Source organism: Mauremys reevesii, linkage group 3, assembly GCF_016161935.1.
Source record: "Mauremys reevesii isolate NIE-2019 linkage group 3, ASM1616193v1, whole genome shotgun sequence".
Taxonomy (NCBI): domain Eukaryota; kingdom Metazoa; phylum Chordata; order Testudines; family Geoemydidae; genus Mauremys; species Mauremys reevesii.
In genome coordinates this window covers 80,900,805-80,927,499 of record NC_052625.1, presented here as the reverse complement: position 1 = coordinate 80,927,499, position 26,695 = coordinate 80,900,805, and the positions used below count along the sequence as shown (strand labels likewise).

Here is a 26,695-nt window from a genome sequence, read left to right as displayed (position 1 = left end):
CCCATATAAATATACAATCCTGTTTTAAATCTTTCCAACCTCTTAGCGTGTGGAACTCATTGCCACAAGTGGTCATCAAGGCCATCTTTATGGGTGAGAAAGGATTGCCTTATTTTTTTCCCTTTTATATGTTTAACTCAGTGCTCATCTCAGGCCAAATACTGAACTAAGAATAAAAGCAGTTAAAAGCTAGCCCAAAATAAAACCTTTAAGAATTCTTTCTCCAAGGTTTAGGTCAGCCAGCTCCAGATATCACTGGCGCATACTGAAAGCAATTTGTGGCAGCTGTGCACAGCTATTTAAGTCTAGGGCCTGCCCATAGCATCTTAAGCTGGAAGAGTATTAAAAGGTTAAAAGGACAGAATTGTGCTGAGGAAATTCTCCCCACAGACATAATATTAGTTGGCCGTGTGGTCTAAATGGTTAGAGTCAGAGGGATGCTGCATTCCAATTGCAGAAGAGTCAGTGAGTCACTTGTGTGACTGCGTGAGTCACTTTACCACCCTGTATCACAGTTGTTAACCCACCTAGAAAATGAAAATGGAACCAAAAAAACAACCAAATGCTGCATCTGAGCTGAAAATTCCAGGGCAATATAAACTACTCCCCTTATAATTAAGTGTGCAGGGTGGAGGAGGGACCCAATAGATGATTACAGGCAGCCAAATTCTGACCTTGGATGTGCACAAGTTCAGCTCCCATGGACTTCACTGATACCACGTTTCTTAAGACAGAACTTGGTTCAAAATAACTGCAGAGAAGATGAAAAGCATCACAAATACCCCTTGTGACTCATATGTGAAAGAGAATTCCCTTCATATACGACACGCCTTCCTAACCCCATGGCAGCTTCCCTGCCTTCCCCTGCAGTCCCTGATCTATGTACGGGGAGGAGACAGGCTGGGGAGAGGAACTGGGGGGAATGATGCGTTGTCCTCTCTGTTGGGCCTAGAAGCTTTTTTGTTATTAGTTATTTGTACTTTGATGGTGTCCAGAAGCTTCAATGAGGGATCAGAATCCCCTGTGCAAACACATAATAAAAAGCCAGTCTCTGCCCCCAAAAGATCGTACCCTGTAGGTAGTGAGCATTTCCCTTGGAAAGGTGATATAACTAGAGAAGTTTGTAGGCCTGGCACACAGCCTATTCCTCCAGGGAAGGGGAAAATTCTGCCTGAAAATGGAGCACACAGATTGGGAGAAAACTCCATGGAAGGGAATCTCATGAAGATTTTCTTCTCTGTTCAGTGGCCTCCTCTGGGTTTTCCTGTGAGAGTGCTCTCAGACAGTCAGTTATTTTTCCCCTTAGACTAAAACTTAAAGTGACACTCGAGTAGCTTCGGCCCCAAACTTAAGTCCTGCTTTCTTCTTCCTTCTTTTTAATTGCAAAACAAGATCTTACCCCATGAAATTAAATACAAATAATTTAATTAAAACATTTTCCTGAAGCATTGGAAATGAAAACAAAGCATCATTGTGCTAGTGAATGGGAGCCAGCAAAAGTGCTATTTATTATAAATAGGAAGTGAATCAGACCAGTTTTGTTACTGTTCAAGCTGAGTGAAATGCAAAAAAGTAGAGGAACACTCTCACACAGGGAAAAGTAAATTTGATTTTAAATGATGTACAGTGTCATTACTAACACGTAAATAATGTATTGAAATGTATGGGATTAAATCCTGCTCAGTTACACTTCTATAACAGAGCCAAATTTGGTCTCCAGTTCGTAACTTTAAATTACATATAAAGTCATCACAACACTTAAAACATATGATAAGTTTCTTGCTCTATCTTGGTCAGCTTTCCAGGATGAAAAATTGTTTTATCCCACCTGCAAAACCTGATTTCATGGTGTGGACAGTAAAATCACTTGCTTACAGTAGGAGGATAAAAACCAAGGAGTGTGACTGGAGTTTCAGCAATAATCTCAGCAGGGGTCCCAAACTCTTTCCACCATTTCATCAGCTGCCAACTGAGAACAGGCAAGAGGGTCACTGCACAGGAAATTGGAAGTAGTGCAGCCATTCTCAACATTTCTTCACTCTCCAAATGTAATCACTGTTACTCACACACTGATTCCTCCAAGCCATGTCCTGGCTGTAAAGTAGGTGCTGACACATCAGGACAGAGTTTTGCAGCTTGTCTTGCCTGTACAGAGTATGCCATCGCAACCTTCATCTTGATCACAAACAAAATGCTTAGTAGGTGCTTTTCTGACTAATGATGGCCACCCTGGTGAGTCTTGCCCATCTTGGGAGGAGCAACGAGGTTGTCTCTGATGATCAGTGAGAGCATTATAGCGCCTGATGCAGCACCTCGTAAAAGTCCATGGAAAGGTTCTGGTTGACTTCAGTGAGAATTGGATGGCACCCATAATGAGGGGGCAGCTAATGCTTTCTTTTTATGGGCAAGCGAGCAACAATACTTTACAAGGCATCCGGGGCACCATACCATCTTCCTCGTTATTCTGGGGTGTAGTAGAAGGGGTCCATCTTAGCAAATAATGTATTTAACCAATTTTGCCTTTATTTACTGTTTGCTAATTGTCCCTGAAAGGATCACAAAGACCTCAAAAGTTATTCAGTTTTCAAAATTATTCACAAATTTCTTCAGCAATTGATTCTTGTCCAGCAGGTTGCCTGAATGGCAAGTGTTATACATTCAATTTGTGCTGTAACTTAAGTGAGCTACATAAGTCACTTAATGTAGCTCACTTAACTGATTGTGAAAGTTTTGGTATTTCACTAGTTATCCAAGTCCTGCAGTCAGGATGCGGAAAGCACATCATATGACAGATGTAACTAACCTACACACAGCAAACTGCACATTTTATGATTGATATGCAATTTGAAATTCTTTTTTCAGCAAGTAGTTAGCAGAAAACTCACTTTTTGAAAGTCTGTCATCTGGATCATAATCTGAGATCTGCACATGGAAGGAGCCTTGTGCATGTGACTCTCCCACTTCACCTGGAAGGCAGACAGGTTAGCTGCCTCTGTGGCACTGTCCTCCCCTGCTCCTCTTGGCATCACAAACAATTCCAGGGGTCCAGGGTCCGTGAAGAGGGGTGTGGATGGACACTAGGCAGGTAGAGGAATGAGTGGATAAGCCAGGGACAGTGTAGTTAGGATGCATGCTGTCCTCCATATGGTCCCACAGAGCTTATCCAGGGAAGATAATACAGCCAACTGGAATTTTGCTTAAGCATGGACTGACTGAAAACTGCCTGAGCAGCAAAGTGCTATTTTGTCTGTTGGCTCTCTAGTTTCCTTACCTGAAAGCCACTGATCATCTTCCTAATTGGGAATAGGAACAGCACTTAGGTACCAGTGTGATATGATCTATATACAAAATTTAAGATAACATAGAGCAAGAATAGCATTTTCTGACGTGCTGTTATGTGTCTGTGCTGTAAGACCAGGCTCTCAGAATCATTATGGTGGTAACTCCACACTTAAGGATGAGGAGGAGATAGAAATTAGAGATGGAAAAATCCCTACCCTGGCAGATCATTGAGTTCATTTCCCTGCCAATCTAGTATTGTTTCCTACAATGCAATTACTAGTGTTTCATTTAGTCTAACTTTTAATGTCCCAAGTAATGAGGCTTCTCCTTTCCCTTTGGGAAATCAGTCCACGAACCAAAAGATCTCACGGTCAGGAAGTTTTCCCTCATATTCAGCCTAATTTCTCATTTTTTAAATTTTGTCCCATTAATTTTATACTTCTCCTACAAGGATTAAAGAATTAAAGTTAACCAAACTTAAGATAAGGAAATAGATATGTGTTGTAAAGAAATGCCCTGACTGGCACGTAGAAGGAAGGCCTTGAAAATAATGAGGTCTGAAACCTGAAGGAATGAAGTAGGGAGGGTGTCTGGTTCAAAGAATAACTAAAGAGATAAGGGAAAGTTTCTAAAAAGAAGGCCTCTGGCTGGCAGAGGTGACTGAAGATGGTTTTCAAAAGTCAGAAAGAATCTCTCTTAAAAAGGAAGCATTATGGACCTTCCTCCCCCCACATACCAGTGTTATCTCCTATGTGAACCCAGGTGCAACGAAAAAGCGGTTGGTCAGCAGGAAGGAGGGCAAGAGATAAGGAGGTTGTAAATCTTATCTGGATTAAGACTGGAAATAAGGGTAAACTGTCTCAAATTGGTTTTTAGCTGAAGTCAGTAATTGGCAATGACATCACTTGTTTGTTAAAGGGTATAAAAAAAGAAAACTCTTAAGGGGTTCATTGCTAATACCTGTCTGTTGGAGCTGACCAACAGGAGTCTAAGCACCCCTGGGGTTAGTCTGTGTTTTGTTATTGTTTGGATGCAGTAAATTGCTTATCAGTTAGGCTTTTTTGGCATGGTTAGAGCAACCGTATAAAGTCCCATTTGGCCTTTGGATTTAAAACAGGAATTTATTGTTAAATTGGTATTTGGTGATTTCCCATATTATTAATTTCAAATATTATTAGTAATTCCAACACTCCTGGACATACCCCTTTCTATTAACTCAAATAATTCCTCTTCTGTCTCGACACTTGCACTTTCCAAAAGCTCATAGATGGAGATCACCTCCCAAATTTAGCAAAACTTTACAGATTAAATCACTTTTAGCCACTCTTGATAAATAAGTCCAATCATTTGCTCCTTTTCTCTGAATTTCCTCCAGTTCTATCAAAATCTTGCCTAGAAGAGAATGCAATAGTATTACATGGCCCCAGAAGATAACCTTGGAGTTTGTTTCACAGTACATGAACCCACCCGTGACTCTGATCCATCCCTGCTCCCTACCCCCTTGGCTAAAGAGTCAAGAGTATCTGAGCCCCCCCAACTGAGATCATCAACACTTCTTTTTTAGAAAGAAAATCTATTATCCCCTCAAAGGATGTCATAATCCAGCAGTTACTTAAATTGGTGCTTGATGTGACCAACCTCTCCAACTACAGTCGAGAGTCCAACTTTTGATTCTTAAATAAGCTATTTGAGAGCCACATCAAACATCTCCTCCAACTCCGCCTAGATGCTGCTAGGGTCCCAGAAGGCTTCCTGTAGCAGTCAGTGTAAGGTTAGTGGCAGCCCAGTGTTGTGCAATGTAATGCCTATGTAATGGCAAACTGGCACAGACTTTGCGTCCAGCAGTGTAGCATTCTTCAACTCTTTTCCATATTAGATAATTAGGATGTTTCCACACACTGAAATCCATATACGACACTACTGTAGCCAGTTTTGGAAGCACTGCACATAATAGTTTTCCTGGCCTACAATTTGTTGAAAGTCCTGGTCTCTTCAAGCCTTGCTCACTACTGGATTGCAAGCCATTGTTTGGAGCCTGTATAACACTCTCTCCTTGCATATGCCAGTGCTTACTAGTACCTAAAGAGAAAGTACATTCTCTTGTCTCAAAATATAAGCAGCTGATATCTTCCATGTGCACCCTGCACTATGCCCTTGCTAAGGAGTGTATATTACAATATTATGTAGGAAGGGTTGAAGCATTGTGTGGCATATATCCGTGCAAGTGAGGGGGTATGTCATGCACCTGCTTCTTGGCTTTGGGATGCTGCTCTCTCTAACTCTGCTAGGACATTGCTAGCTTGCCATTTAGACTGTGCCATGCCGCAAGTCACATCCATGGGCATGGCAAACAATGCTAAATACTTCAATCCCTGTTGCTCAAGCAGTTTGAATTGGGTTGTTTGCGCTTGTAAGTGGAAGTGGCATTCTACAAGAGTTAATAGAAAGCTCCCTCTGCTATGGCCAGCCCTGTTTCAAAACAATACTGCCAAATAATTTTCAGACGTAGTTCCCAGCTCATTCATGTGGAAAAGTGCTTATTATCTTTGGAAATTCAGAGTACTGGTGCGAGGAAAATAGATCTGGTTTTCTTTTAAATAACATGAGCAATGTTGGAGCAGGATTACATCTGTCACTGATAAAAATGCTATATTTATGCCTCACTATAATCCATTCATTGGTTTATGGACCGAAAGTCCTTCAGGAAGTGTCACAAATACACACAATGTTGCCGAGTGCTACATTTTGCATTTGGATCTCTGATTTATCTGACAGATGTGTACAATCACATCTAGTAGCCAGACAACTCCCCATTTACTATACATCTGAGGAGGATCAAGAGGGCAAATTATTCCAGTTAAGGTCAGCATTAACTTGAGCTCAAAAATATTCCCTCCAGATCCACCTGTTTCACAGAGCAACATGCGAATAAATGTTATTCTTTTATTAATTCCGCCCACTTCCCCATTTCACATCCCCTTTTGGGGCTCTGCCATCACAGATGCAGAAGACATACAGATCCTCAATTAAGCACAGAGTCCGCGTTCAGCCCACGGAAGGAAAATTGCAGTTCTAATACAGTACCTAGGAAGTTGAATATTAGTGACTCTGTGCATGTGCGCTGTATATATAAATACACAGCAGTTCTTGGTTTCTTTAGGGTAAGCGTTATTTATTTAGAACTGTGCAGAAAACACTTAAGTATTGATCACATTAAAAATCAATGTTTAATCAAATTAAATATTTCCTAAAAATGTGCTTTAAACACAGAAGCGTCTCCAGTTTCTCTTTTCCTTTCAAAGAGCATGAAACACCTTACTTTCCTCACAAGCTACATATGTTGCAGAGTGGCCAAACAACGACTTTATTCCTAATTCATGCCCACTGCCCAGCTGTTCCAAATGTATGCAAGGGGTCACCTGCTCATTCCCACCCTCTTGTGCTCCCATGCAACAGCCCAGGAAATTATAATGCCTGCATTCCTCCAAAGCGCAGCTATTTCATGCTCCTGTCAATATTGTGCACAAGATAGAGAGCAAAGGAGACATTGCCCTGCCACTCCCAACCAACAGTGCTAAACAGGCACATGGTTGGGGACATGCTAATAATAAAAAATTCTTCCTCTGGTGAATAGGCCTCTTAGATGAGTCATTCTCAGCAGGGTGGATTCATCTGCTGGATCATAAGCCCTTCACAGCTATTATGTCAGCTACAGTTGTCCTAGACCTATGTTAAGGTTCCTTGGCCTGGAAGAAGGATGAAGGTAGAATTGGGGCATATCACTAGAAGCAGTTCATTGTTCATGAAAAATCCCTTATTAAAAGTAATGTGTTTGTTAGAGCCATTTAAGTTAAGTTTGCAAGTCTGAAGAGTTGAGAGATATTCCACAAAGGCTCTCACGTGTAGATGTCAAAGCTAAGGGGCCCACGCCACCACGTTCACTCAGACAGATTTGATATTTTTATTGTCAGTGCTTGAGAAAGTAATGGCATTAATAGCTGTAACAACAGAGAACTGTGGCTCCCTCACAGCAGGTAAACAAAATCTGTGCAAGTGAGCAAAAATTGCGATAACAGAAGCCTCATACCAATTAGAGAGCTATAGAACAAACTGCATCAGCAAAAATTCCTGTCAGGAAACTCCTTAAGGCTCTCCTTGTGTTCTTTATATGGATATTTTCCTCATTCAGCATCCTGAAATCTAAAGTCTATGGCAAAAATTTATACCTACTGTTCTTTTCTGAAGCGGAGTAAGTTGTACAGCAGGTGTTGTCTGACATCCTGACAATGATGTGATATTAGCTGCCCTGGGAAATGGCAACTTAAAATAAAACAAAAGCACAGAGACACAAACAGATGGACACACTCACACAGACAGGCAAAGACTAATACACACAGACATTTAAGTTAAAGCTCTAGCCAGCTGTGGGAAGCTGAAACTTCTGCTTGGATGTTTCCATTTGAGCAGCTTTCTTAAAATTAGAGTACTTGGAAAACAGATGGGCCTCGAAGCAGGCCACAAAGGTAATCAGAATGGAGCTATAATGAATCAAACAGGGAAAGTGCATATCAGAGCTGAGAATCCATCATCAAGAAAACCCTGTCACGAGATCATTCTGATTTAAGGAAGAGGATGGCTGGCTTGTGGTATCACAAAGAGATAGGAGCGGTCTCAGAAATAGGTAGAACCCAAAATTAGACAGACACACACACACATACACCCCTCTGTTTATGGGGTGCCCTACAAGTATACAGCACTTCACAAACACATAGATTGTGTGCTCCTCAGGGTAGGGACCATGACTATCTAATGAAGACAGACATATGAAACTAGCAAAACAAACAGAGTGATGACAATGGGACAGAGTCAACATGAAGATCAAAACTGGAAGACTGTGGAGAAGGAGGGGGCATTTAGCAGACAAGAAGGCTGTTCCACATATAGAGACATCTTGAAAGAATGCCTGAATGCTTAACACTTTGATAGCCTTTTCATCTGTAGTGCTCTATAGAAGCAGGAAAACATTATGCCTGTTTTACAAAGGGAGGTGTAGAAACTCACCTGAGGTCAGACACCAAGTCAATGGTAGAGCTAGAAATAGAACCCAGCTCTCTCGAGTCCTCATTTACCAGCCTATCTGCTGCACCACATTATCTCTTGAGATCAAAAGGAGGCAAAGGAAGCAACCTAAGAGTGTGAGGGAGAGGAGGAGGAAATAAATCCAGAAATCTCAGCAGAGACAAAAAGAGATGGAGATTTGCTTCTACTACAAGTAAAAGAGCGGAAACCACTGAAAGGATTCAAGGAATAGGATGGCACAGGCGACATGAACAGGTACCTGTTACAAATAAATACATTTGATTCTCTTGTGGCTCTCTGCAGCTGCATTTGATTAAAAAAGGCTCTTCTGTGTCCAGATGTTTAGTCTCATTGGCCTGTGGCATCAATGCTGAACAGCAATGCCTACTTTAAAGCTTCATAACATAGTTTGAGGGCGCTGTTTTCCTGAGAAAGCAGAATGGTTCTGACAGTACCATCCATTTAAGTGCACTTAATACCCTTCTTATACTCATAGACTTTAAGGCCAGATGGGATCATCATGAGCTAGTCTGACCTTCTGCACATCACAGGCCACAGAACCTCATCCACCTGCTCCTGTAGTAGGCCCATAACCTTTGGCTGAGTTACAGAAGTCCTCAACATCTTGATTTAAAAAGACTGAGTTCCAGAGAGTCCACCACTTACCCTAGTTCAAACCAGCAAGTGACTGGTGCCCCACGCTGCAGCAGAAGGTGAGCGACCCCCTCACCCCCCAATCCCTGCCAATTTGACCGGCAGGAAAACTCCTTCCTGACCTCAAATACGTTGATCAGTTAGACCCTGACCATGTGGGGGACACCTACCAGCCAGCCACCTGGGAAAGAATTCTCTGTAGTGACTCAGAGCCCTCCCCTTCTAGTGTCATATCTCCAGCCACTGGAGATATTTGCTACCAGCAGTCACAGCTGGACCATATGCCACTGTACAGAACCTCATCATATGTTCCCCTCCATAAACTTATCAAGTCCTAACAGGATTTTCACAGGCAGTGGGGTTTGCATCCAGGGCCGGCTCTAGGGTTTTTGCTGCCACCCCACACCCAAACACACAAAAAGTGTCCGAATTGCCACCCCTGAAATTGTGCTGCCCCAAGCTGGTGCCTAGAGCTGGCCCTGTTTGCATCAGTTCTACCTCCTACTAAATCCTGCTCTGGTCAAGGTTTTTTGTTTTGGAGAACATAAAAAAAAAAAGGGAAACCCGAGTGAAGTGTTGACCATTTTGTTTTCACAAAAGGCATATTGTCCCTGGAAGCTGCCAATAATACATTTGTTGTGAAAGAAGAAAGGAAACTCCTTTGTATATTGTCTTTGGAAGTTTCCACTAACATATAAATAATAGTATCCTGTTTCACGTTTTATACCCATCTAGTGGAAGTTCAAGAGTCCTCTCCTTTTTAATTCAGCCCATCAAGGGCAGGCAGATGAAAAGACTGAAATAAATCATTCCCCTTCTCAATATTATTAGAGGACATTTTGAGTGCCACCTCTTGTAAAGTAGGCAATAGGGCCTTGCAGTCCAAAACACTAGTTTGCAAGAGCATCATGGTTGGTTTACTTTATCAGAAATGGTATGAAAGGATGACATAGGCCACAAAAAGGCCAAATTCACTGCTGAGGTAAGCTCGCACCACTTCACTGTTGCCAACAGATTTTATCCACATATGCCAACAGCACAGGGAGAGACTTCTCTGACAGGAAAGCAAAGATATACAGTCAAGGGATTCTAATGTCAAGGAGAATGATCCCATAGTGTGAATTACATTCTGTTGCTGTTTTCAGTACTAGAGAATTATATCAAAATCCTAGGAAGCTACCTCGAATTATAGTGGGGATGGAATGGCATGATGGCTTTTGAGTTTTGTGTAGCTTTTGCCTCCATAAAAAGTCCTTGTTTTTAATGGGACTATGGCCCAGCAATATTTACCCCACTTCCCCAATTAAAATGTTCCAGTCCTGGATTTTAAAAGCTGTGCACAACTGTTCTAAATTGATTTACAGTAGGCTATGGTGACTGCTGGCCAAAACCTTGGAAACACATTTTTAATTTAGCTATTTGGCCAAGCTCTAGCCTACTTGAAGCCTTTAAAAACCCACACTGGCCCTCACGCTGAACTCATTACATTGAAGTCAGTCAGGAGCAAGTAAAAGGAATTTAGTGGAGGTACCCCACTGCAAAAATGCATGAAAGTGGAGTCAGAATAAGGCCCAATGTTTTACCATTTGCACAGAGTTTTGGAGGGTTTCTTAAAGTTTTATTTCAGGCTCCCAGCAGAGGCAGACAGACCCTCTGCTGTTTTGTGAGTTTGAAGAAATTTAAAACATCTTTTTTTCTATCCAGATGTGTTAAAAGATATGAACCTCTGCTGCGTTATGGCCAGATGCTGGCTGTCCCCTGAATGAATGTGCATAGAAGGGAAGGGTGCAAAGAGCTCTCCCTAGCACACCTGCCAGGGACTATCCGGAATCCTTGCTAGTGCCAGCACAGGAGCTAATGGTCTGAATGGGGTTAGGAGAGTGCAAGGTGACAGTCCACTAGGAACGGAGCAGAGAGCATCAATGCAGCCAGCTGAATGTAGAGAGGCAAGCATGCTGTAACATTTCCAAAGGCATCACATCTATTGTTTCAACTCATGCAGCTTGGAGACACCAGCCAGAGTTCCTCCAACAGCTCTAGCCACAACGGGGACCGGCCCCGCCATCCTCTAGTGCACAGGGTAGAATCTTGCCCTTGGCTGTTTTGGATGCCTTGAGGTTAAGGCACTGGCCGGAGAATTGAAAGCTCTATATTCTATCCCCAGCTCTGCTATGGGACCTTGGACAAATCATTACATAACTTCTCAGTGTCTCAGCTACCCCATGTGCAAAACAATACCATCCTACCTCCCAGGGGTGTGTGCGAGGCTAAACATACTACAGCTAGGAGCATCACTATAAAGCAAGTAAATAATAAAATAGTTTTGTGCCGTCACCCACAAGTTATGAGAAGGAAACACCTGGTGCAGCAGTGCCACAAGACCCATAGAGGTTTACAAGAAATTAAGTCTTGCTTAATTCATTGACCACCTGAAACCTGGTTCCTCTCCAGAACGAGCTTTTCAGTTTTACTACTGTTTGCTTGTCTGTTGCTTAGAGGTGGAAATTTAAAAAAATTTTGAGGTCACATAGGGCCACAGCCCAAGCTCAGGGACCCTCCCACCTCACAGGGATCTAGAGTCCAGGGTGCAGCCCGAGCCCAAATATCTAAACCCCAATTAAACAGCCCCTTAGCCCAAGCCCTGTGATCCTGAGTCAGCTGATATGGGCCAGCTTGGGGGTTTTTGCAATGTAGACATATCCATAGTTAAAAAAGCAGCAGAGTGGCATTTTATGAGCCTCCATGTAATGAGTATTTTAATCAGAAAGTCCTCCCCCTGCCTTCTTTAATGGTGGTACCTGCATTATATGAACCATTTTTAGTGAACTTCCTGCTTGTGAAAGGTATTGCCTGGGAGATTGAAGTCCTATTATATAGCCACAGTAGTAGCAGTGGAATCTTTCCCCATGCTGCCAAGACAGTGGACTCTCTAGAACAGGGTTGAGGCACATCTAGGACCGTGGCATTGCAGTTTGTCTGGCCCCTGTGTTACTTGGCCTCTCTGTTGCAACTGTTAACGTGTCAATTTGTAGTGATGGGTTTTATGATGTGGGCATTTATCTACTAGGAAGGAGACCGAGCCCCGCAATGTGTTTTACATTGGACACACACAGTCAAATGGTAACAATGTTCAGTAACTACTGACGGGATCAGTTTAAATTGGTGATTTAGGCATGAAGTGTTACATGAACTCTGCCACTTACCTCAGCAGCTAAAGCTTCAGTCTCAGAACCTGGCAGACCTAAGTGTTCAGTTTTTCAACTCAACTGTTTCCCTTGGCATGTGGATGACTTAAATATTCTGAGCTTGATTCTCTTTTACACTAAGGCTGTTCATGCCATTCTGGCAGCATAGCATACAGGGCCCTTAGTGTAAATACAAAAAAAGGTCTTTTCTTCAGATGTAGGAAGCACCTATCCATTGCTCTAGGCGGCATTGTTAATTGAGCTCCTCTAAAGATATGTATGCAGAGCAGATTTTTTTTGGAGAATCTGCTGGTGGTTTGAGGTTCTTTGGTGCTCAACTGCTTAATATGTAGGCGTCATTGTTTCCTTTTAGCTATTCTGAGCCAATAGCTATTGAGAACCATGTACAGATACATAATCCAGACATGCAAGGTGCTGAATTACTAATATATTAGGCTGGAGACTGGGATATTGTCTCCTATCAGACAAGCCTATGGAAACTGAAACAGCACAATATTCAATGGCATTATCTTGTACGTGTTCGATAATTGAATGAAGTGAATTTGCTGTGGCAGTTTTATGAATCCCTCCTTAGTTTTAACACACATGCTAAAATTGTATGTTTTCAAGTTTGTGTTTTCTTAGGGCTGTCTCAACAATAGCCTATTATGTGACCCATCACTGTAAGGGCAAGGACAGCAGCCAATTTATGCACGTTGCTGTCAGATAGGCTTGTTATAAGATGTCCATTGTAATTCAGCATTCGCTGAAATGTCAACATGTTGCTTTTTTTAAGGGCTAGTGCCAGCCATAACTAGAGGCCTCATGGGCAAAAGAACGGCATAAATCTGCTGTCCTACAATATTTTATTTTGAAATCAGTGAGCAACACAGTCAGTTCTAGTGATGTGGTGATTTCCTTTCTTGTCAATTATTTTTCAAAATAGCAAGATACTGTGTGTGTAATCAAGACCAATGACTAATTTTGAAGAACGAGTACATGGGAGGAAAATCAGAATCTGCAGTGAGCACCACTACAATCGAGAGCATATAAACCTGAGAATAGGACTGCACAGCAGCTGGGGATTGGTCAGCAGCTCTGTGGAGTAGAGGCCCTGAAGTAGGATGTGATCCTGGCAGTGAAGAAGGGTGGGACTTTGGAAAGGATCAAAGCTCTATAGGCTATAGGACAGCGGGGGAGTAACCTCACCAAGACCCAGTGAGGGAACAGCTCTTCTGGGTAGGGACATGAGCCAATTCCAAGCTTGAGAGAAGGAGAAAACATTGGTGTAAGATGCAGACCTGGAAGGGAGACAATGTAAAGGAGCTTGGGTAGAAGCTGGGCATCAGAAAGAGAATGTGGCACTCCAACATTCTTCCCCAAAATCTTTTATGTTGCAGTTGCCTATGGCTGCAGTGTGAATAAAGCTTGTGCGGAATACACAGTAAGGGAGCGTGGACAGGTGCAGGCAGCCACCATTCAGTTTGTAGCAGGTGTAAGGAATGGTCACAATAGCCATTCCCGTCATCACAGAATGCTCATTTATTACCTTTATTATCTTATTAACTGACAGGGCTCGCACAGCCTTAATTCTCTCCCCTGCATTACAATACAGTCTTTAATGGCTATTTTCCCCATCAGACCCCTATCTCCCTGAGTTTGGATGTACTGGGGGACAGAATTAAAGTTGCACAGGTGACCACACAGAGGCATTTCCTGAATCTGAGTGCTTGAGTTTGCAAACAAAACAACATTCTTTTAACGTAGGGCTTTTTAAAATGCAATTTTGTATATAAAAAAGGCAAATCTCTTGCACTCTGATATACTCTAACTTGAAGGGACTATTTAACACATTGTACGGCACTCATATTAGGGTCTGAAACTTTGTGCACATCAATTTAAAAATCCAGGGAATAAGCCCTGACTCCCTGTCTGGGATTATGAACAAATGTGTTTTAGGATACAGATGTTTTGTTTATTATACAAAATTACATCAGTTATACTTGGCAAAAACCAGAACAGCTACATTGATTGTGCTGAACAAAGTGGTAAATTTAAAATTCAAATTCCTATTTCATGCCTGCTGAGTGTGTGAGAAATTTGAAGCCCAATAATGAAGTACATTTTACATTATAGAAACAAAAAAGTGAGGCAAACAAGGCTTAATTTAAAAATAAGGAGGATGTTAAAGGTTTCCCATTAAAATGTTTTGAAGATTGTGTTAGGTGGTGGGAGAGGAGAAGTATGCTTTGGTCCTCAATTTTGTGAAGGGCGGCAGGTTTGCTTGTACCCCTCTGCATTCTCATCCCTAACACGCTAAGGGCAGGGACAGCATATGCGAGTCTTGGGAATAGCCTGTTAATTTTCTGGTAATGGGGACTGTATTTGTGGTGCAGCAGGTGCATCTACTGCTTCTACATGCACCTGACTGGAATTCTCTTCTTCTGCAGACACCACAGTCCTCTAAAGAGGAGAAACCTTGGATGAGGGATTCACCAAGGGCCGAGATTTCATCTAAGAGGCTGAATGTGCCAGCAGATGTACCTGTGAAATTAGGACAGAGAAGCAGCCTGAGGAGGTGAGCACTCATCTGCCCTCTCCAGACAGATCAGCAGCCAGCACTGGTGGTCACATAAGCTGACCGGTGACATCACTTCTCCAGCAACATGCAGGACACTGTAAATGATGAGGACATATGGTGTGTGGGGAGAGGGAGTGATCATAGCTCTGGCTATTGTACAGCTCAAGCACTGTGCCCCTTGACGAAAGAAGGTTTAGGTAAGGACCCTTTAAATTCCTTTCCCGTGTGAGGCTCTGCGGGTGCTTTGCACTATTAGAAACGTTCATCAGTTCCTGGTTAGCCATGGTCAGTGTCCAGATCTCCCAGCCCCCTCATGGGTCACGCTGGGCTGGAGCTGTGGCAGAATGCCAGAGCCTGTGAGGAGAGCACAGGGATTGATGCCGGCTGTCTCACTCTTCCCTGAAGAGCTGCCAGGTGTTCAGTCATCTTGGCTCTGTGCCATGGATCAGCCCATTTTTTTCCCCTTTATGCCTTCAGTTTGCCTGTGCCATTGCCTGAATACATTAGGTCATGCTCTGGCCCCACAGCTGTTGTTCATGTACACAGCTGCAGAGCTGGTCAGGGACTGTGGGTCCAGCAGCAGATTATATTGTGATTTACCTCCAAAAAAATCACTAACTAGATTTTCTCTTCTGGCCCTTCACATGGGGCCCATAGCCTTGCTCTGGCTCTTCACCACCTACCTCTGCACCAGCAGCCACCCTGACGCAGCAGAGATGCTTAGCATCCCTCTAACAATACCCTTCCTCCTCTCATACGATGAGGGCATCTGCCCACACAGACCTGACTATGATAGTGGACTGATGAGTTTGCTTGCGGTGTGGGTGCCAAGTGCTGCGGATCAGAGGCATTTGCTTATCTGGTTCTGAAAACCTCAGATCCCTTCAGAGTGCTAGGCCTGACTGGCTGAGCAGACAGAAGTCTCAAGCTCAACTGTGCTCACTCCTTAGCTCTTGATAGCACAGGATAAATACAGTGCACATGAAAAGACATGAATAAGAATACCCTTCATTGTGCCAATGAGACTTTTAGCTCTGTGTCCTCCATTCAGCTTTACTCCTGCTACTAGGCAGGAATAACTTCTCATGCTTGCCTTCATGCAGGAGCAGGTTCCCATGCTAGTCACCTTTTCCCCTTGTACTTACAGGCACAAACCTCCTTACTGGCGTTGTGCAGAACCAGGCCCTTAATCTCATCAGGATTCCTTTTAGACACTCTTACATACCCCTACCCCCAGGCAGAACAGGTCTCCATTGCTTCTTCCTAGGACTCCTCCTTCACCTGACTGTTCCTGAATTCCTTTTATTGTTTTGCGGGGAAGGGAAGCTCCTCTTTCCTTGCACTTAATGCTAAACCTTTGCTTCTTTTGCGCCGTACAGATGACAACTGAGGCAGAAAAATGGTCTTCTAGCCTTCCACCTAGCACAAAGGTTCTTGCCCACAGGCAGTGGACCTGGCCTTTGGTGTTCATTTTAAGAGACCCTCTTAAGTGTTTAACATGTCAGACTGATGTACATTCAGTGCATGTTCCTTAAGAACATCAAGGAAGTGCACTGCATTGGTTAGAGAGAGGGAATTCTCTTAGTGTTCAAGGTTTGAAAAAGAAGGGTGAAGGAGACAGACAGCACTACTGTAATAAGGCCACAAGCAGACTAAAATTGAATTTCGAATTCCCTAATGAATGGGGTGCAAAGTCTCAGTTTGTAATTAAAATGACCTGGAGGTTGAGGAGATGTTAGTAATAGTTAAGTTTTGCCTAATTAAAAACAGATGGCTGATACACAATATCTACTTTTTAAAAACCCTTTACCTCTGTGGCCTGGTATTGGTCTCTGCTGGAAGCAGGATATTTATCTATTTTAAGCATTTGAAGTCTGGCATTCACTGTAATATATAGACACCAAAAACCATTAAAAGAAGAATCGATTCTGTCTGGGCTGGGCAAATTGCAAGTGTTTTTAAGGGACACCTGGGAGTAAGGATTTTAGGGAAGTTGCATGTAACCCATATTCCACTAGCCAATGTGTAGAAGAGGCATGTCTAGTTTGGTTGGAAGGCTATTGACCTTGTTGTCTGTTCATTGGTAATAAGAGCTAATGTTATCAATTAGTCATGCTATTGTGAAGTGCCTCCAAGGGTTTTGAGGACGTACACCGAATGGGTCCCAGCCCGCCTTGGTGAGCAATAAACAGTGTAATATTCACAATACTGTAAGGAATCAAGGAGCCAGTCAGGAAGTGCAGCAAGAACTAGACTGAGAAAAGGACAGAACCAAAACAAGTACACCATAAGATGAACTATTCATAAGATTGCTGACAAACTGATGATGTGCTCATCTCCTCTCTCTCTATTTGGCTTTTGCCACCCTCTCCCACCCTCCACCTCCCTAAAGATCCCTGAGGCCTCAGAGGAGCCTCTAGTAGTCTTGCCAAGTGCATGTGGGGGAGAATGTAACCCTAATAATCTATGATTCTATGCCAGCTCAGTATGGCACTCTGACCTTCTTTGGTGATGGCTAGGCCACAAAGGTAAAGGAGACTGCTATAGTCTGGGTTAGGTGAGGTGGGTCTCTTTGCTCAGTTAGTAACAGCTCATGTATTACGATGCAGAGGTTCCATATTCAATCCCTACTGTTGAGAGCAAACCCAATGAAAAGGCATTGCAAATGATGACCCCTGTGGGGAATTGAGCTGGGTGGACCTCTCAAACTCCTGCTTATTTGGTTGATGCACTTGGGACCTTCTTAAGCTATGGCTGCAACAGACTCACATCCTTGTAAATTGGGCATAGAGGGAAACCTCAGAGGTTTGAGCATTGGCCTGCTAAACCCAGGGTTGTGAGTTCAATCCTTGAGGAGGCCACTTAGGGGTCTGGGGAAAAATTGGTCCTACTAGTGAAGGCAGGGGGCTGGACTCAATGACCTTTCAAGGTCCCTTCCAGTTCTAGGAGATTGGTATATCTCCAATTATTACCTATTTACCTTTACCTGTAAACACATTCAACCAGTGCATTAGCTGTGAGAAAAATTCAAATGTCCAACCCTTAGGAAATGTCAACATTTGTTTTTGCCTCACAATGAGAGACTTGACATTTCAAAAATAGTTCCACCAAAAAAATTCTGAAAAATTTCAGTTCAGAAGTGTTGGGACATTTCACATCAAAATGTAACATTGACATTCCTGAAATCAAAATGTTTCATTTTGGTCTGTTGAAATTATCCAAAATGCTTTATTGTCCCCAAGTCATTTCAACATTAAACTGCATTTGCCTATGGGGCACTGCCTTATTACTACTGTAGTTCTGCTGCCCATTCTTTCCTATGGACCAGGTTCTCTAACTGGACAACCCCTCCCATTATGAACCCAGAGTTACTCTGCTCAGTCAGAGAAAAATGAACATGTTGCCTTATGGGAGTTTTATATCTGGCCCCAGACACTTCTAGGTGCTGGGCTTCCTGGCAGATATATGTCTTTCATAAAGCAATATGCTATATTGTTTAGGGATCAGTTAAAAAATCTGATTATTCCAATGGAATTTTTTTTCTCCCCCCCCAAAATCAAAGTTTCTTGAGGAAAGTTTCAATTTTGCAGAAACTGCATTTTCCATGGGAAACTCATTCCAATGAAAAATTCCCCTCCTGCTATACTGTCTAACTAACATTGTTAAGCATTCAGCTGCCCTTGGGCCTAGTAGTGACAGTTGCATGTAGCCAGACACTCATCCAGTTGACGGGGTTGTCTTAAAAAATAGCATCTCTCTATATTAAAGGTAACAGCAAATAGGGACCTTCATAACATACAATCCTGCAACCTGAGGTCCTACACTGAGCTGGGTCTATTTTTGGTATGGATATCTCCTGGAATAACCACAAAAAATGGCATATAATGGAGGTGGGGTTATCTCAGGAATGGGTGTGTCTCTGAGAAAGAAGAGGCATGTAGTCAGTTCAGTTCTTCATGGAAATCAAGCAGCAATCAAACATAGGCAGGGCCTGACAGCTGAATGATTAATTCTTTTCTCCCATCCCTGGAGGGGAGTCTTGGCAGTGGGATGTTGCTGAACCCATTTGTTTAGGACAGGGGTGAACTAACCTGTGTATTCAGCATAAGGATTTAAAGAGATTTAGTAGAGGGGCTGTGGGGAGATCTTTCTGCCCAGGTAATTCCTGCCTTGTTTCTCTTGCTTGACCATTCCCCTCTCTCACATTCTCTTTACTTTAGCTATGGGTAAGGGAAGGAATCACATTTTGGTTCCTCTAAGCATCCCTTTGTGTACTGGAATTGGGTCTCAAACGCTTTGCTATATACTGAAACACAGGACACTCTACCTCTTCTCTAAGCTGTTCCGAGGTGCTGCCCTTTGCAAGAGCAAGGTGTACCCACCCCCCAAACACAGACAGCTTGTGTGCACGCACAGTTACTGTTTTGTAGTCTGTTCTCCTGTAGAGAGGTCTGTACCACAAGGTGGATTTTGCATTGTGTTTAAAGCTGAAAATTCACCACGAGTGCTAAGGAAAGTCATGATGTCTTCTCCTTCACTTCTGCCTGCATTCTCCATGGCTTGAGTGTTTGCACTAGTTGTAGACCCCCTACATACCATGGAAAATGGCAGTGCTATCCCCTCATAGGACAGCATAGGAAGGGGCAGGCCAGGGACAGAACCACAGACTCTGTACTCATGGACATCTATTGGCCTCAGCACAGAGAGGTTGTGGCTGTACAGGCTGGAACAGCAGACCCAGGGAAGGATTGCAAAGCAGCCTGCACACTGGCCCTGGGTTTAGGATCAGAATCAGGCTCTATGTGGGTGGAATGGATTTCACCCTAAAAATTGAGACACAGGAGCTTCCTTGAATTTTATGACAGGTTTCAGAGTAGCGGCCATGTTAGTCTGTATCTGCAAAAAGAACAGGAGTACTTGTGGCACCTTAGAGACTAACAAGTTTATTTAAGCATAAACTTTTGTGGACTAAAACCCACTTCATTGGATGCATGCAGTGGAAAATACAGTAGGAAGATACCCCCCCTCGCCATGAAACAATGGGTGTTACCATACACACTCTTATTAGAGTGATCAGTTAAGGTGAGCTACTACCAGCAGGAGAGGAAAAAAATAATTGTAGTAGTAATCAAAATGGCTCATTTCCAGCAGTTGACAAGAAGGTGTGAGGAACTGTAGGGGGGTGAGGAAATAAACATGGGGAAATAGGTAGGTAAGTATAGTGGTCCACACAAGAGATCCACTGCCTGGACACTACAGTGCTAATAAGCAGTGGTCACATAACCACCACCCTATACTGGAAACCTACTGACCACTAATCTTACCTGCATGCCTCCAGCTTTCATCCAGACCACACCACACAATCCATTATCTACAGCCACGCTCTACGATACAATCGCATGTGCTCCAACCCCTCAGAGACAAACACCTACAAGATCTCAAGCATTCCTACAACTACAATACCCACCTGCTGAAGTGAAGAAACAGAGTGACAGAGCCAGAAGAGTATGCAGAAGTCACCTACTACAGGACAGGCCCAACAAAAAAAGTAACAGAACGTCACTAGCTGTCACCTTCAGCCCCCAACTAAAACCTCTCCAGAGCATCATCAAGAATCTACAACCTATCCTGAAGGATGACCCATAACTCACAGATCTTGGGAGACAGGCCAGTCCTTGCTTAAAAACATGCCCCTCAACCTGAAGCAAATACTCACCAGTAACTACACACCACACAACAAAAACACTAACCCAGGAACCTAACCTTGCAACAAAGCCCATTGCCAACTCTGTCCACATATCTATTCAGGGGACACCATCATAGGACCTAATCACATCAGCCACACTATCAGAGGCTCGTTCACCTGCACATCTACCAATGTGATACACACCATCATGTGCCAGCAATGCCTCTCTGCCATGTACATTGGGCAAACTGAACAGTCTCTACATAAAAAAATAAATGGACACAAATCAGACATCAAGAATTATAACATTCAAAAACCAGTTGGAGAACACTTCAGTCTCCTTGGTCACTCGATTACAGACCTAAAAGTCACAATATTACAACCAAAAAAACTGCAAAACCAGACTCCAATGAGAGACTGCTGAATTGGAATTAATTTGCAAAACTTGACACCATTAAATTAGGCTTGAATAAAGACTGGGAGTGGATGGGTCATTACACAAAGTAAAACTATTTCCTCATGTTTATTTTTTCCCCCTACAGTTCCTCACACCTTCTTGTCAACTGCTGGAAATGGGCCATTTTGATTACCACTACAAAAAGGTTTTTTCCCCTCTCCTGCTGGTAATAGCTTTCCTTAACTGATCACTCTTGTTACAGTGTGTATGTTAACACCCATTGTTTCATGTTCTCTGTGTGATTTATAATCTTCCTACTGCATGCATCTGATGAAGTGGGTTTTAGCTCATGAAAGTTTATGCTCAAATAAATTTGTTAGTCTCTAAGGTGCCACAAGTCCTCCTGGTTTTTTTTCTTGAATTTTATGAATAACTGGCTCCCTTCAAAGTCCTGCATCCCCTATGAGCATAGGGTACCTTCAGGTCTCCAGGATACCTCCACAAACAAAAATGTTCAACTCTGTGAAGACTAAAATTGGGGAATTTTTAATCCTATATTTTATAAAGGTCTATTTTCAGATGTTTACTTTGCATTTTATCAGGTGGTTTGGCCTAAAACTAGAAATCAGAGAAATTCAACTAACTGGAGGTTCTGCATCCATACACATGCCCCTTACAAAATTACCTAACTGTTCTTGCTACTGCTTTCCTGAAATAATGCCCCCACCCCAATTGTAGTTTAAAACAAAAAAGGAATAGCTTACAGATATTAACTTCGTGAATACCCTTGCTTAATTTGGTGTTTAGGTTGAGCATAAACATCAGTAACCTAATGAATAAGAAACTTTACATCAAAAAGCAAAGATTAGAAACCCAGAAATTCAGAATTAAGATTAAATTGAAAAGACCACCAAATAATTGATACTAAAATGCACTCAAACCACTGTAACTCAGCCACAGAAGCAATGATGTGGAAAACTCCAGAAACTCTGAAACAACCTCATCTAGCCACAAAAATTTAATCTAATTAGTTACTGAAAAAACTTGGATACTTTTTACTTAACTGTAGTCTAGTTGCACCAGCCATTGATTGATTTACATGTACATACACAAACACACAGTTACAGTTTTAAGTCCTCACTTATAAGAAAAAAATTACAATATCACAGCACATTAATTGCTCATGGACTTGGAAAGTGGTGCTGTTGCTGACAAGTAACATGCTCTGCACACAACTCTTCCAAATATGAGATGAGATAAGCCTAAATACAACAAAAACCAAAAAAAAAAAAAAAACAAGCAAAAATTCCTGCTGCTATAAATTAGAGGAAATCTGCATCCGTCTGCAATTTCACTTCCCTGTGCAGCTGGGAGTGAGGTCTGGGCATTGTTGGGGGTTGTCAGTCACTGAAACCAATCCAAGAGGGACTATAATTACCCATACCCAACTGTTCAGTCAAAAGCAAAAGTCTCTGAATAATGTTATCTTTTTAATTACCTGCAGGTTTCTATCTGTCTTCAAGGGACTGTTTTATCAAGTCTCTATACACAAATACTAGAGCTAAAGTTCATGCAGTGTTAAGGGAACAGCTTGGTGAAAGTGATAATTTCTGCTTTCCTGAAATTTTTAAAAAATTGTTTTCAGTGGCAGAAGCAGTTTCTCTCTACTAAAGAAGGGCAAATCTCTGGTTTAAAGATTCCATTCAGATAAGTACCCAAAAATTCAGATGCTCATCTGTACTTTATCTAAAATACCTGAACTTCTTGATTCTGCCAAGTTAGGCAGAAAGTGTGATAAGAACAAGCTCTTCCATGAAATTTCCAATATGCCTGCTTATTACTGGATCAGAGGTAACACATGAGAATCCTTCTTTGGAGTACTTTGCACTTTTTGAGCTAAGAGGGCCACTCTGCAACACCTGAGGAGCAGAAGCTGCAAAGGAGGAGTTTATGCTGGATTGACTGAGAAACCCCCGGATAGGAAGGGGAACATGAACATGTCAAACAGTGTTTCAGCTCCAAACCTGCAATAGCATGAGACAGAGGGAAGGGAGCACCTGAGCCTCATTTCTCCAATAAGTGATAGTAACACAGAACTTTAAAAAAAAAAAATATCAGCTTACAGGTAGCCTGACATTCATATAGCCTGAGTCCATGTTTGTACTTTTTTTAAAATTCAAAGTGTTAATGAGTTAGAACCATGTTTCCCTTTGTAGGGCATGGAAAGGTGTGGGAAGAGATAAGAGCTGCAAAAAAAGTCACTAAAAAGTGAACTGTGCAATTGACACATGAAATCTGAGGACACAGCCTTAATTATCTACCATAATAGGGAACAGCAGTTCTCAGAGCTGCTTAACAATTTAATGTAGTAATTTAGGACTAAATCCTACTTGCCTTAGAATCATAGAAGATTAGGATTGGAAGAGACCTCAGGAGGTCATCTAGTCCAACCCCCCCTGCTCAAAGCAGGACCAACACCAACTAAAGCCTTTCCAAGTAAGCAGTCCTATGAGGTAAACAGCTTGGATCAGGCAGGCCTTGTTTACACACACCTTGTACCCTTTTAACTTTCCCCACTATGGTTAAAGCAGCACAACCCTGTCACAGGGTCCACTCACCACTAGAGTGCCTCCTCCTTGCTACTCAGGGGATTAGCTCTTCCCAGGTTTGACACCTACTTCTGTTGCTCATTCACAGGTCCTGCTGCCTCTCTCTGTGAGACAGGATGCTCTTTCTTCACAGCTTGGCCCTCCAGCCATTTCACTGTAGTCCTCCCTTTACAGGGTACTAAAGTCCCACTGGACAGCTGTCCTAGGCAGTTCTCTGCTTCACTGCCTGGTCTGTGCCACTTCCCCAGCAGCTGGTAGGGGAACCCAGGCCTATCCATTACTCTGGGTTCTAGCCAGGGATCTCACAAACAGCAGCCAAGGTCTGCACAGTCCCAAACATTGCTACTATTTCCCTAGACTGCTCCTGGTTTGTCTCTGTCAGACTCTTTCTCCACCCTTCTCTGGGTATGCTTTTCCTTCAGGGACAGGACCACAGGGCTTCTGTTCTCCCCAGGTTTCCTCCTTTCCCTCTCTCAGGCTGGAGAGCAACTGCAGCTCCCTCTATTCTCAGCCTCCTAGTGCTGCACCAACTCATGCTGTTCCTGACCATCTGGGTTCAATCTACTGTTAGGGCTTGCCTAGCCTGCCTCATTCTCCCCCAGGTGCAGCCTATCAGATTAATTAGCCCCTTCCATGCTATCTTTACCTTTCCAGGTGGAGTGAATGCCTCATCACAACCCCCTAGTGCGAATGTAGTTATACTGGCATAGAAATGCTTATACTGGCATAGCTATTCCCATAAGGGAAGGGGAATAAACTACAGTGTTCTGGTTTAAGCACCTTTTCACTGGTATTGCTGCATCCACAGAAGGGGTTGTATTGGTATAACTATATTTGTAAACAAATCACACCCATAACTGAAATAGTTACATTGGTTGGTACAAAACCTGTGTAGGCTAGGCCTAAGATAAGCAGGATTTTGCCCTTGCATTGTTTTTCCACAGGTAATATGCACACTACTTTGAATTAGCACAGGTAGATTCTTGCTCCTTCTATGTTGCTTTAGACTTCATCTTATTTTTGGGGGAGTTTGCAAAAGTTATAAACAGAAGAGGAGAATGGAACAACCTGAAAAAAAAAAACTCATTTTTTGTTTACGAGAGTTATAACTGACTACAAAGTTCATACAAATGTAAAGATCAAAGCTGCTTCCACTGAAATCCATGGTAAACTTCCATTGACTTCAGTGGGATCAGGACTGTGCCCTTAGTTATCACAATGTATATAGAGCCCATACTGTATAAGGGCCAGCCCCAGCTTCATTCTTTGCGCTCAGAGGAATGGAAGGACTGTTTTCTATGTACCCCAAAGAGGAAAGGAGGCCTGCCCCCGTCTTCACCAGCCCATTGAGAGAGAGTGCAGGCAGCACACTGCCATATGCACCAGTGAGCTCACGGAAGGATTGTTTGTGCCTTTAGAACAGCGGTTTTCAAACTTCTTGACCTGAGCCCCTCCTTTGAGTTACAATGTTTAGTTGCATCCCCTCAACACAGACCAAAAAAAAGACACAATACCTGCCCCTCCCACCTCAGGTTTTCAGGGTGGAGAGAGGCACATGTGATGGTCTCTGGGAGTGGACTAGTGCTGGGTGCTGAGGCTGCCGGAAGCAGAAATCAGCATGGCCACGGCGGATGTTGACACTGACCAATAGGCTGGGTGACCTGCTGAGGTGAATCGGGGGTGGTGATGGTGCTCCCTCCCCGAGCTCTGCATGCTGGCCCAAACCACCTGCTCATTCCTTCCCCTCTCCAGAACATCCTAAGGAGGCGTGCCCCACAGGTTTAAAGCCTCTGCTGTAAGACATGTAATTCATCCCCTGATCTTCCCTTGGGGGTGGTGAAATTTAGTGGCATTCCCAACACAAGGCAGTGCCTTAAGACATGACATAGCTCATAGGAAATAATGGAAATGAAAGACAAAGCATGAAGTAAACCCACTTTGGCCTGTTTTGTATTGGCTCTGGTTTTAATGGAGCATAATATGCTTGTGGCTAGGTGATTCATGCCCTTTCAAAGGAATAAGAGTAAGCACAAATATAATTACTGTAAGAAAAGACAGACTATATGGGAGGAGTAAGCAAGAGATAAGGGGTTAAATGTTTAAGGCATTTGAGTGAGAGTCACCTGTAGACATGCCATTTTGGGAAGATCTTTCTTTCACCCTGTGAATATATCCTGCCTTGGTTGTGAGAATGAGTCCATATCTTGAAAGAGTGTCATGTTATAACGTTTATGTTTGCAGAGCATCATGTTAGCAAATGTTTCCAGTAGTCTCTCTGGAATGTTTGAATGCTCAGCAAACATCTGCATAATGCCATCTGAGGCCCTTCCAAAGTGCTGTGTTGGTTATGCTGAGACCCTGAAGGGGTCAATAAACATGTATAAGAAAACAAACCAAAACCCAAACCAAAACCAAACAACTACAATGACAAAACCATTATACAAAGTGTAACCTATGCTGTAACATTTCATGTTACATTTCACTGTAAAACGAACTACAGAGATGAGCCACACTGGGGTACTGCTCAAGGCACATGGGGACAGCCAAGACATTTGTCTTTTCTTTCATGGTGCAATGGAACTTACTTCCTCTATTATGGAATCCTTTATTCTTTGACCCAAAGGAATTTGATATTGTTATTTTCAAGTAGAGTACTTGCAAATTTTTGAAATTAAAACAATTTGAGGTGGACCAAACCCCAACCCGTTCTTATGCATGGACAAAGGGTTCTCCTGTGAACTCTCAAGCCACTGAGGAAGTAATTGCCTCTGCAGGAAGAGGTGTATGGGACCTTCACCTGTGACTAGTGGTGCCAACATGAAGCTGTCAGCCAGCATGGAACTCTGAGTAGGTAGCTCCTTCGTTCCACCCCAGCCTGCCACTCAGGTGGAGCGTTCCAGGGCCCTACCACTACTGGACATCAGGGGAGATGTTATCATCCCCAATCACTGCCATATATTCCAGCTGGGATGGTAGCGGTGTGGGGGAGAGGCATCACAGACTCTCCAAATGAGGGGGCTGGGCAGCCTAACGTAGTTATGTGGTAGCTACTATGGGGCACATGCGTGTTTCCCCCATGGGTTTATACTGTTAACGATAAATAAAAGCAAATGTCTTTTATACATTTCCCCCAGAGGCGCTTACTTTCTAATGTGCCGGGGGGACTCCCCCGGTTCCGCCCCAGGCCCCACCTCCACTCCACCCTTTCCCACCAAAACCCAA

General features: G+C 43.0%; 1 long non-coding RNA gene across 4 annotated transcripts in view; it reads right to left on the bottom strand.

Annotated features, from left to right (window-relative positions):
• LOC120400904 overlaps positions 1 to 24,010 on the bottom strand; it is a 119,763-nt gene extending 95,753 nt beyond the window's left edge. For all 4 annotated transcript variants that reach the window (XR_005596149.1, XR_005596147.1, XR_005596150.1 and 1 more), the window contains exon 1: positions 23,483 to 24,010. This is a non-coding gene — a long non-coding RNA (uncharacterized LOC120400904). The remainder of the gene's footprint in view (positions 1 to 23,482) is intronic.
• Positions 24,011 to 26,695: the final 2,685 nt, after the last annotated feature.